This window comes from Ovis canadensis, chromosome 3 (assembly GCF_042477335.2).
Source record: "Ovis canadensis isolate MfBH-ARS-UI-01 breed Bighorn chromosome 3, ARS-UI_OviCan_v2, whole genome shotgun sequence".
Classification (NCBI taxonomy): Eukaryota; Metazoa; Chordata; class Mammalia; order Artiodactyla; family Bovidae; genus Ovis; species Ovis canadensis.
The window spans coordinates 99611683-99623700 of NC_091247.1; the positions used below are offsets into that span (position 1 = coordinate 99611683).

General features: G+C 41.6%; 1 protein-coding gene across 1 annotated transcript in view; it reads right to left on the reverse strand.

The window, feature by feature from the left end:
* Positions 1-8992, reverse strand: part of IL1RL1 (interleukin 1 receptor like 1) — an 80447-nt gene extending 71455 nt beyond the window's left edge. Inside the window, exon 1 of the mRNA XM_069583738.1 lies at positions 8911-8992. The gene's annotated coding sequence lies outside the window, so the exon portion shown is untranslated. The remainder of the gene's footprint in view (positions 1-8910) is intronic.
* Between the last annotated feature and the right edge of the window lie 3026 nt (positions 8993-12018).

Sequence of the window (12018 nt, forward strand, 5' to 3'; positions counted from 1 at the left end):
CCACCTGAAACTATCACTACATTGTTAACCAGCTAAACTCCAACATAAAATAAAAAGTTTTTTAAAAAATCCCCCAGTCTCTTCACTCATATTCTCCCTCCTCCCAAGAACAGTGCCTCTTTTGGGGTTAATCTCTCAGCCCCCAGCCTGCATACAGTCTTACCTTTCAAGAGTTCTGCTTGGTCTCGTTACATCTGTGCCTATGGCTTCCTCCGCCCAGTGTCTAGAAGACTCTGGGCTCCCCACCATAACTAAAGCCTTCCCTTCTATTAATCATTTTCCTATGAAAGTACTGCCCCATCTCTCCTTGCCCATGTTCTTAGAGAAACCTCTGCCCCAGCCCTCATCGCCCCCACTGCCCACCTACTCCTCAGACCCTTAGGGTCTGATTCTGTGGTGCTGCTTGTACTGCTAGTTAAAAAATAACCAGAAACTTCTGATTTGCATTCTTTTCTCCGCTGGGATCACTTCACACCCTGACCACTTCCTCTTCGAAACTCCACCCACGGGCTCCATGACACTCATTCCCCTTTGGGTCTCCCTCCCGTCACCCTGATGTCTCTTCTCGGACACTTCATTGATTCCTCTCACCAACCCCTGCAGCTGAATGCAGGCATTGTCTAAAGCAGCGGTCCCCAACCTTTTTGGCATCAGTTTTGTGGAAGACAATTTTCCATGGATCAGGGAGGGGGAGATGGTTTCAAGATGATTCAAGCATGTTACATTTATTGTGCACTTTATTTCTCTCATTATTACACCAGCTCCACCTCAGAGCATCAGGCATTAGCTCCCAGAGGTTGGGAAGCCCTGGTCTAAAGATTTGTGCTTACTGCTTTCTCTAGCAAATCTCAGGGATTCCCACAACTTCACTTATCAACAAATGCTGATGGTCAAGATCCGTATCCATTGCTTCCTCACACCACCCGATCTGCAAATACCTTCATGCTACCTGCACAATAAGGGCTTCCCTGGGGGCTCAGTGGTAAAGAATCTGCCTGCCAATGCAGGTTCGATCCCTCTAGAAAATCCCCTGGAGAGGGAATTAGCAACCTACTCCAGTATTCCTGCCTAGGAAATCCCATAAACAGACCAGCCTGGCAAGAGGAGTCCATGGGGTCACCAAGAACTGGACACGACAGCAACTGAACACCACCAACCGCAACCTACGCAAAACGCACTGTTCAGTCACCTCTTGTATCTCTTTCATCACTACACGGGCTGCACAAGCGTGCCCAGCTGACGAAGCGTGCAGAAGCTGAAATCCAACCCATGCCCTAGTCACCAGTGGGCTGTCTGGTCTGAGCTGAGTCTGAGTTTGGACAGAGGAGGAAGCTCCTTTCCCCTGTTTGCTCAAAGGTACAGTAAAGATTGGGATTTTCTCAGAGTTCTTCTTTAACCCTTACATATTCCTCTCCCTACTTGATACTCAGACCTGAATCTTCTAATTTTCCCCAAATATGCAATGTACTGGAACGACCTAGCATGTCTCTTTTCATCACCCCTGCCGCAGTGTCCACCTGGTGAGAACCTCTTTCTCCAGTGCCCTTTGGCCTGGGAAGGTTCTGAGCGTTACTCCCAGCTCAGAACCTCCTCTTTAGCTCCCGGTGTAAATGGTTACACATTTCCTGAGCACTTATGTCACTCTGGCTTGACTTGTGATATTTGACTAGGAATCTGTATGTTCCATTGTTGGGTGAGCGGACGGCAAGACGCAGACTGGGGCCCACACGTGGTGCTGTTTCGAGCTCTGCATTCCGGGTAAGCCCGGGTTTGTAGCTCAGCACTGTCAGGTTGTAGTTTGGAAAACAGGCATAGAACAGACCTTGAGAAGGCTACAGGTGAATCTTGAAGGAGCCAGATTAAGGAGTTGCTTTAAACTAACATTTTTTAAGAATAGGTATTTCCTTATTTGGCTGCCTTGGGTCTCAGCTGTAGCTCACGGACTCTAGAACACACAGGCTCAGTTGCCCGCAGCGTGTGGGGTCTTAGTTCCCTGACTGGGAGTTGAACCTGCGTCCTCTTCATCGGAAGGCAGATTCTTAACCACTGGACCACCGGGGAAGTCTCTTTTTAACATTCATTTATGATTTTTTTTTAATGTAGACCATTTTTAAAGTCTTTATTGAAATTTTTACAATATTGCTTCTGTTTTATATTCAGGTTTTTTTTGACTCCGAGGCATATGGGGTCTTAGCTCCCCAACCAGGAATCAAGCCCACACCCCCTGCATTGGAAGGTAAAGTGCTGACCACTGGACCACCAGGGAAGTCCCTGAAACTAACATTTTTAATTAAAGAAACAATATACAATGACAGGTAAATTAGAAAAGCACAGATAAATTAAAAGAAGAGAAAAGAAAATTACTTCTAATCCCTACACCTAGAGATTACCATGTCATCCTTTTGCTCTATAATCTTACAAATATTATACTTATATTTAAAATATACACATGATTTACCTCTCAAATGAAATTATTATATTACCTAATTGTAACTTTGCTTCATGAGCATTTTCTGATGTCATAAAATACTTTTCTATAGAATTATTTTTCTAATATCTAATAAATAGTATTCCACTCAATGGTTGTACCGTAATTTATTCAAAAACTTCCCAGTTAGGTTGATTTTTACTTTTCTCTATTTTGTATACTGCTTAAGTCAATATCTTTGTAACTAAATATTTAGTACCACATAAATTTTCTCTTAAGAATAGATGCCTAGTAACAGAACTGCAGGATCAAAGGTTAGGTATATTTTAAAACATTTTGCTGTCTGTAATTAAACATGCCCTGAGAATCACCATCCAACTTAACCATCCTATCTGAGATCGGTGACTTGTCAATTTTTATCACACTTCCCAAAATGGATCTGATTCTGTCAGATCACAGAATTTTAAAGCTAGAAATAGTCTAAGAGATCTGCCTAAGGTCTCACATCTGACTACCACTGGGATCAACTGGGACAGGAGCAAGGCGTTATGTTTTTATTTCTGTAGGCTCTCCAGGTGGTTCTTCCATGCAGCCAGGTTTGAGGACCACTGCTGCTGCTGCTGCTGTTAAATTGCTTCAGTCATGTCCGACTCTCTGCGACCCCATAGACGGCAGCCCACCAGGCTTCCGTCCCTGGGATTCTCCAGGCAAGACCACTAATATTGTCAAAAACCACTTTGTAGGTTTGGAGAGCCTAACAAGCAGGAAAGTTCAGTTCAGTTCAGTTCAGTTGTTCAGTCATGTCTGACTCTTTGCGACCCCATGAATTGCAGCATGCCAGGCCTCCCTGTCCATCACCAATTCCCAGAGTTCACTCAGACTCATGTCTGTTGAGTTGGTGATGCCATCCAGCCATCTCATCCTCTGTCGTCCCCTTCTCCTCCTGCCCCCAATCCCTCCCAGCATCAAAGTCTTTTCCAATGAGTCAACTCTTTGCATGAGGTGGCCAAAGTATTGGAGTTTCAGCTTTAGCATCATTCCTTCCAAAGTACACCCAGGGCTGATCTCCTTTAGAATGGACTGGTTGGATCTCTTTGCAGTCCAAGGGACTCTCAAGAGTCTTCTCCAACACCACAGTTCAAAAGCATCAATTCTTTAGCACTCAGCTTTCTTCACAGTCCAATTCTTACATCCATACATGACTACTGGAAAAACCATAGCCTTGAATAGACAGACCTTTGTTGCCAAAGTAATGTCTCTGCTTTTGAATATGCTGTCTAGGTTGGTCATAACTTTCCTTCCAAAGAGTAAGTGTCTTTTAATTTCATGGCTGCAATCACCATCTGCAGTGATTTTGGAGCCCCCCCAAAATAAAATCTGACACTGTTTCCACTGTTTTCCCATCCATTTCCCATGAAGTGATGGGACCAGATGCCATGATCTTTGTTTTCTGAATGTTGAGCTTTAAGCCAACTTTTTCACTCTCCTCTTTCACTTTCATCAAGAGGCTCTTTAGTTCCTCTTCACTTTCTGCCATAAGGGTGGTGTCATCTGCATATCTGAGGTTATTGATATTTCTCCTGGCAATCTTGATTCCAGCTTGTGCTTCTTTCAGCCCAGTGTTTCTCATGATGCACTCTGCATAGAAGTTAAATAAGCAGGATGACAATATACAGCCTTGACATACTCCTTTTCCTATATTGAACCAGTCTGTTGTTCCATGTCCAGTTCTAACTGTTGCTTCCTGACCTGCATATAGGTTTCTCAAGAGGCAAGTCAGGTGGTCTGGTATTCCCATCTCTTTCAGAATTTTCCACAGTTTATTGTGATCCACACAGTCAAAGGCTTTGGCATAGTCAATAAAGCAGAAATAGATGTTTTTCTGGAACTCTCTTGCTTTTTCCATGATCCAGCGGATGTTGGCAATTTGATCTCTGGTTCCTTTGCCTTTTCTCAAACCAGCTTGAACATCAGGAAGTTCACAGTTCACGTATTGCTGAAGCCTGGCTTGGAGAATTTTCAGCATTACTTTACTAGTGTGTGAGATGAGTGCAATTGTTCGGTAGTTTGAGCATTCTTGACAAAAGGTTCGCAACAAATTAACCCAGGAAAAGAAGACAAATGAAAATGTCTCCAAAAGATAAAGGAGAAGAAAATGACGCATTTAGGTGGAAAATTAAGAAGTAGTCATTTATATTAATTATTGGTGAGCGAACTGGTTTATATTTGAAGTCTACGTTTGTATTTGAAATCTCATTCTAAGGCTGCAGGCTATTTAAAAACACACAGTAGAAGAAAAGCTAAGCTTTCTTCCCTTCTATTGAAAACTCATGCTTACAAAATCAATTCACAACTATTTGTTCATCTTAAAACACGCATTTTTTTTTTTGCAAATTATAATGTTGATCTGAATGCTTCTATTTTAAACCAGGATTTATACCCAAAGATTTTAGGTTTACCTAACTTGCAAATTTTACAGTTTAATATAAATTTTATAGTTTATATTTTTATAGTTTAATTTTTATAAGCAGTAGAAGAAACATCAGTGGTGACACCAAAAAGAGATAGTACCTGAAGGGACAATGAATAATTCCACCAAAGTAAATTCTCAAGAGTTTGAGGGGGAAAAAAACTTGAATTTTTGAAAGTATATACATATGAGAAAGCAGGAAAGGAGCATGGAATCTTATAGATGAACCTTACATGAATTTTATAGATGAACTTTACATAAAAGACACAAAACTACATTTTTAAACAAAAATCAAGCCTGAGATACGAGTGAAGTAACTGTTTCCTTGTAGGAAAAAGAAGTACACTTGCAATGGGGTGCATGTATCTTTTCTGACCGTGTTTTCAGACCCAATGTTCATTGCAGAAATGTTTACATTAGCCAAGACGTGGAAGCAACCTAAATGTCCACCCACAGAGGAACGGATAAAGAAGGTCTGGTGCACAGGTACACAAGGGAATATCACTCAGCTGCTACAAAGAATGAAGCCGTGTCATTTGCAACAACGCAGATGAACCCAGGGATTGTTACACTGAGTGACTTAAGTGTAGAATCTAAAAAGAAATGATACGAATGAGCTTATTTACAAAACAGAAACAGACTCCCAGACTTAGAGAAGAAACTTATGCTTACCGGGGGGAAGAATGTGGAAAGGGATAGTTGAGTTTGGGATGGACATGTACACACCGCTATATATAAAGTGAGTAGCCAACATGGACCTACTGTATAGCACAGAAAATGCTGCTCAACATTATGTAACAACCTAAATGGGAAACGAATTTGAAAAAAGAATAGCTATATGTATAACTTCTTTGCTGTACTGAAACTAACACAGCATTGCTAACTATACTTCAATATAAAATAAAAACTTAAAAAAGTGCACTTGCATATTAAAATACTTCCAAGTAGCAGCAAAATATTGTTCGTTCAGCACATGGGAAGAATAATCGTGTGTGTGTGTGTGTGTGTGTGTGAGCGTCTAAGACAAAACATCTTCTAGAGACCAGCTGAATCAGCAATTGCGACCAAGGGTGGCTTCCAGTTACCACTTTACAAGAAAAAGTGATTGTAGCACCTTTTTTTTCTGAGAAAGGAAATGTTCTCAGAAGGGAAAGAAAAGTTTTTTCTTTTTCTCTTTTGGCTTTGTTATTTACTGCTTTCAGGAGATACACTGCTTGCGGTTTTGAAAGTCTGAATTGCCTGTCACTAAATCTATCTTACCACTCCCACTGGTGAAATGAAGAGTTATTTCATTAGCGTCAGTCACAGCAGTGGTAAAGAACCTGCCTGCCAATGCAGGTAGCCATAAAAGAAAGGAGTTTGATCCCAGGGTTGAGAAGATCTCCTGGAGGAAGAAATGGCAACCTGCTCCAGTATTCTTGCCTGGAGAATCCCATGGGCAGAGGAGCCTGGTGGGTTACCGTCCACAGGGTCACAAAGATTTGGACACGGACTGAAGCGACTTGGCACGCAACCAATGAGTGACTCTTTAAATGAGCACCCCCTGCATTGCAGGCAGCTGCTGCAGACACAGCCTCAGGTTCCAGAGAGTTTAGAATACAGAAGAAAGTGGTAGATTCCCTTTTATGGAGCAGCTGACTCTGCACCTCACTTCACTAAACCTCCTTACAGGAGGCAACCAAAGCCAGCAGCATTCCTAGAAGCCACTCTGGATTTTTTGATACAATTAAGCCAATGAAAGAGCCATAAGTAGAGGTTAGAGAAACTAGAGCAGCTTCGTTTTGATGATTTTATCATCTTATGGGAAAGTTATGCTAAACTTTCTGGCTTAATTCTGCTCTTTGTCCATAGCACGTATCAGAATCCTTAGGTGACCACATCTGGAGGAAACTCCCCAGGTGCTTCTGAGGGTTTCCCACCCTCAGCACGATGGAGTGTGGGCTGGTCACTCCTGGCAGTATCTATCGGGGGCACGTGCCCTGTGTATCTCAGCATGTTCAGTGACCACTCAGTGCCAGTAGCCATCACCCAGTGATGACAAAAAGAATGTCTCCAGACATTGCCAGCTGTCCCCTGGGGCACTGTTCCCCCTTCACTGTCCCCTGGGGCGCTGTGCCCCTTCACGGAGTTGAGAACCATGTTCCGGCAGAGAGCTCTGCTCTGGGGGAGAGTGTGCACAGGCTGGCATCGGAGATGGGGACTGAACACAGCCACAGACTGGAAAAAAGGGCATCTTGTGGGCAGCTTAACGAGGAGGATGGCTGGCAACGATAACAGCAACAGTAGCTACAGTTTGAGAGCCTACAGTATACTGGGTTCTCGCTTTCATCCCCAAACATGTCCAAATGTTACCACAGCTTGCAGATGAGAAAGCAAAGACTAAACAGTATCCTTAAGGTACCCAGATACTATGATCCTGGGCTGGGGTCTGAACCTGGCTCATCCATGCTCTTTCTGTTGCTCTAACAAGGACTAGAACTAAAGATAAACCGTGATATTTTGAACAAAATAAAGTGCAATGGGGTCACATTAGAAAGAGCCTAGAGACTCATGCTGAGTGCAGTAAGTCAGACAAAGAGAAATATTTTATGATACCCCTGATATGTTGAATCTGAAAAGAGAGAATACAGATAAGTTTAGTTACAAAACAGAAACAGACTCACAGACTTAGAGAACAAATCCATGGTTGCCAGCAGGGAAGGACGGGGGCGAGGGAGAATAAGGGAGTTTGGGATGGACATGTTCACACTGCTAAATTTAAAATGAATAGCCAACAAGCGCCCACTGCACAGTGCAGGGAGCTCTGCCCAGCGTTATGTGGCTTCCCGGATGGCAGGGGAGTCTGGGGGAGAATGGATACAGGTGTGTGCATGGCTGAGTCCCTTTGCTGTCTACCTGAAACTCTCACAGCATTGTTAATCAGCTAACCTTTAATATAAAATAAAAAGATTTTTTAAAAAGACTTGGATTACCAGGATAAGGAGCTGGCTTTTTAAATGCAAGTGACTCTCTTCTCACTTATCTTGATACTTTCTCCCAGGCAGTGGCTATTAACTTTGAGCAAGAACATACTTTTTTGGAAAAGAATGTTCAGGGATAATTAAAAAGACACAGACTATATTAAAGGAGACAAGAATCATGGCAAAGCAACTAGTTATGGTCCAGTTAGATGCCTAGAGGTATACATGTGACATTTTATTAGTAGTCTCCACATGAAGAAAGAAAATAGAAACTCAGGGCTTATTTATTTTTTTTGTGTATACTTGAATATGTATGCAGGGAATGGTCCTCTTAAGTGAGAGAAGTTTCCGCTATGTCCTGATGTAAGTGAGAGTAAGACATCTCCTGGGGGCTTCCCTGGTGGCTCGGTGGTCAGGAATCTGGCTGCCAATGCCGGGGATGCGGCTGTGACCCCTGATCCAGAAAGATTCCACATGCCTTGAAGCAGTGAAGCCCCAGCACCAGAACCGCTGAGCCCACATCCCCTAGAGTCCATGCTCTGCAACGAGAGGAGCCGCCACATGAGAAGGAGACAGCCCAGCAAGAGGATAGCCCCGACCCCCACCCCCAACCCCCCTGCGACCAGAGAAAGCCTACAGTGCACAGCACAGCCTGCACAGCGATGAACTCAGCACAGCCAAAAATAAATAAATACACTTTAAAAAAAAGAAATCTCGTGAGATTCCTTGTGAGGCCATCCTCATGTAACCATCACATTACCTGAAGACCACTGGCAAGGTCCTCCCTTACTGGGGTAGATGCAGGGATATGAGGAAAAGAGCAGTGGCTTTCTTGTGGGGGAAAGAGGGGACCCCCACACAAGAGAATGCGTGATGGCCGGAGAGACTAGAGCAGATGGGGGCTCTGGTCCACAGCGTAGGCTGCCCTAGAAGGACACCGGCCTCCGCCCACTGCAGCTGCCAGGTCAGTGAATGCTGCCTCCCCATGAGACCCCCAGAGCAGCGCTCTACTAGACAAGAGTCCCCCATTACCCCCAGCACCCTGTACTTACAACAGAGCCCAGGCTTTCTATGGTCCAGACCTCCAGCACCACAAGCACCTTATCAGAGCACCCTTATCACAGCCTGAGTGGCAAAGGAAGTGACAGGTTAGAGGTGAGAGGGCCTTTCACATTTGCCCTCTGGGAGCAGGTGCTGGCTTTCTAGGGGTGGTGGTGGTTTCGTCGCTAAATCTAACTCTTGCAACCCCACTGACTGTAGCCCGCTAGGCTTCTCTGTGCATGGGATTTCCCCGGCAAGAATACTGGAGTGGGCTGCCATTCCCTTCTCCAGGAGCTCTTCCTGGCCCAGGAATGGGACTCGGGTCTCCTGCATTGAAGGCAGATTCTTTACCAACTGAGCTAGGTGAAGATCCCTAGTGGTTCAGTGGGTAAAGAATCCACCTGCCAGTTAGGACTCCTGGGTTTGATTCCTGGGTCCAGAAGGTCCCCTGGAGAAGAAAAAGGCAACCCTCTCCAGTATTCTTTTCTGGGAAATCCTGTGGACAGAAAAGCCTGGCAGGCTACAGTCCATAGCGTCACAAAAAGCTGGACACGACTTAGTGACTAAGCATGTGCGCACACAATTCACAGCAGGTATGCTGAGCGCACGATGAACTGTGTCAAAGTTATGCTTGGCTGGACTCAGTCCTGTGAGTGAAATGATTTGAGAGTGTGCAAATTGAGCATTAAAGTAGCAAATAGGAAATCTATCATCTTGCATCTAATGCCAATGGGATTACAACAACGGGTGCCAAGATATTATTTACCACTATATTATGTTATACATGGTGAAGAATAAATTTTCTAGCGATGATGAAATAAAACAAAAAATAATTAACTATGTTACATGTGAACAAACTGAACCACTAGGAAAAAAAAAGTCATCAAAATTGAACTCAAAATTGGATTCGAGACTTAAAAAATCCAAACATGTGGTACTCACTTCATAGTTTATATAAGTAAACTTATACTTTAAAACATAAACTTCTATTTATGTATATACATTTATACACCTTAAACGGATGATTGAAGTAAGTCAAATCATTATGCTGAACATCTTAAACTTATGTCAATTATATCTCAGTGAAAATGGAAAGAAAAAAGTTAAAAATCAAAGCTTGAATATTAGCCACGAGAATGTCACATATCAAACTTTTGGGATATGGTGAAAGCTGTACTGGGCAAAAAGCGAGCAATTCTTTGTTTCTTAATTAAGCATTTATCTTGAGAAGTTAGAAAAGTCAGTTATCACAAACAAAGTTAAAAGAAAGGCAGAGATACTTAAGGATAAAAAGAAAAAGAAATTAATTGACTAGGAGAAAATGTTTGCATTGATAAATCCAAGCATTGAAAGGACTGATGCTGAAACTGGAGCTCCAATACTTTGGCTACCTGAGGCTAAGAGCCCACCCATTGGAAATGACTCTAATGCTGGGGAAGATTGAGGTCAGGAGGAGAAGGGGGTGACAGAGGATAAGATGGGTGGATGGCATCACTGATTCAATGGACATGAGTTTGAGCAAACTCCAGGAGATTGTGAAGGACAGGGAAGTCTGGTGTGCTGTAGCCTAAAAGAGTCAGACATGAGTTAGCATTAGCAACTAAACAACAACAGCAACACAATGGAAGGGAGAAGATGGAATAGACATCTCTGCTTGGTCAAAAGGCAGGCGGGAAAAGTGAAAGCAAAAGGAAACAAAATTAGATGAACAAAGAACCATAGAGTATATATTTAAGACGTAAGTGCTTTTAGAAGGATTAATTTATTTATATCTCTCTACAGCAATAATTTTATGTCCACAATTTCTAGAGAATTATAAATTAGCAAAATTGATTTAAAAAACTTTTGTAACCAAATTAATCAATAAATGTGATAGAAATAACACATACAGTGTAAAATCACCATCAAAGTGATACCGTACTCAGACAGTTTCATGGGCAAAGTCTTCAGACCTATAGAATAGAAAGAGTTCCCAGTCTATATGAACACTTCCAGAGCCAATAAAAGACCAAAAGCTTCATAATTCCTTTTATAAAGCCAGCAAAACATCTACAGGCAGAGTTTTACAAAGTAAAGATTTATTTCATTTGTAAATAAAAATGAAAATTCCAAGTAAAATTTGATAAATGAAATGTATCAACAATAAGATTACAGTTGGCATTCAGGAGTGCAAAAATGGTGTAATACAAAGTTACATATTAATATGTTTAATCAAAAAGTCAAAGGAGAAAAAGCCTATAATCATCTTAATATATGCCAAAGACTTGTGATAAAATTCAAGCTCATTCTGATACCTTTAGTAAATTAGGACTAAAAGATTATTAAATTTAAAGCAATTTGAATCTAACATAATTAAAAATCTTAACAACAGCAGCCAACAACATAGCTAAAGTTAAAACATAGAAACATATCTACTCTCACTTCTATGAATAAAATTCTAGACATTCTAACAATTAAAGAAAAAGAAACAAGTACCATAAATAATGGAAAGAAAAAACAAATCTATTATTATTTTCAGATTATTATCTTTTATTACATAAACATCTATGTAGGAAAAGCATAGTTAAATCTGCTCCCAAATATTAAAACTAATAGGAATCAGCCAGTTACAAAACAAAAATACAAAAATCAACAGTATCCCATTAATCAAGAATTAATTTCTAGAAAATACAGGGGTAACAAAAGATCCTAGTAACAATTCCAATAACAACAAAAACAAAATAATTTCTGGGGAGGAACTCCTTAAGAAACTTGGGCAAAGATCTACATGGAAGAAAATTATTAAAGTACAATGTTAAACATTAAACAAATATTGAGTTGAGAGATATTCCATGTTCTTAAAGAGGCATAATGTAAATTAATGCATAAATCCAAGGCAGTTCTAATCAAAACACCTTTAGAAATTTGTTGAAACTTGAGAAATTAATGAATAAACAGGGAGAGTTAGGATAGTGTGGGGGGAAAAGTATAATAGTTATAATAGTAAGGGGTAGGTCATATTTCCAGATGTTAAAACATGTAAATGCAGGCTCAGTTGTGACTCTTTGTGACCCCAGGGACTGTAGCCCACCAGGTTCCTCTGTCCCTGGGATTCTCCAGGCAAGAATACTGGAGTGGGT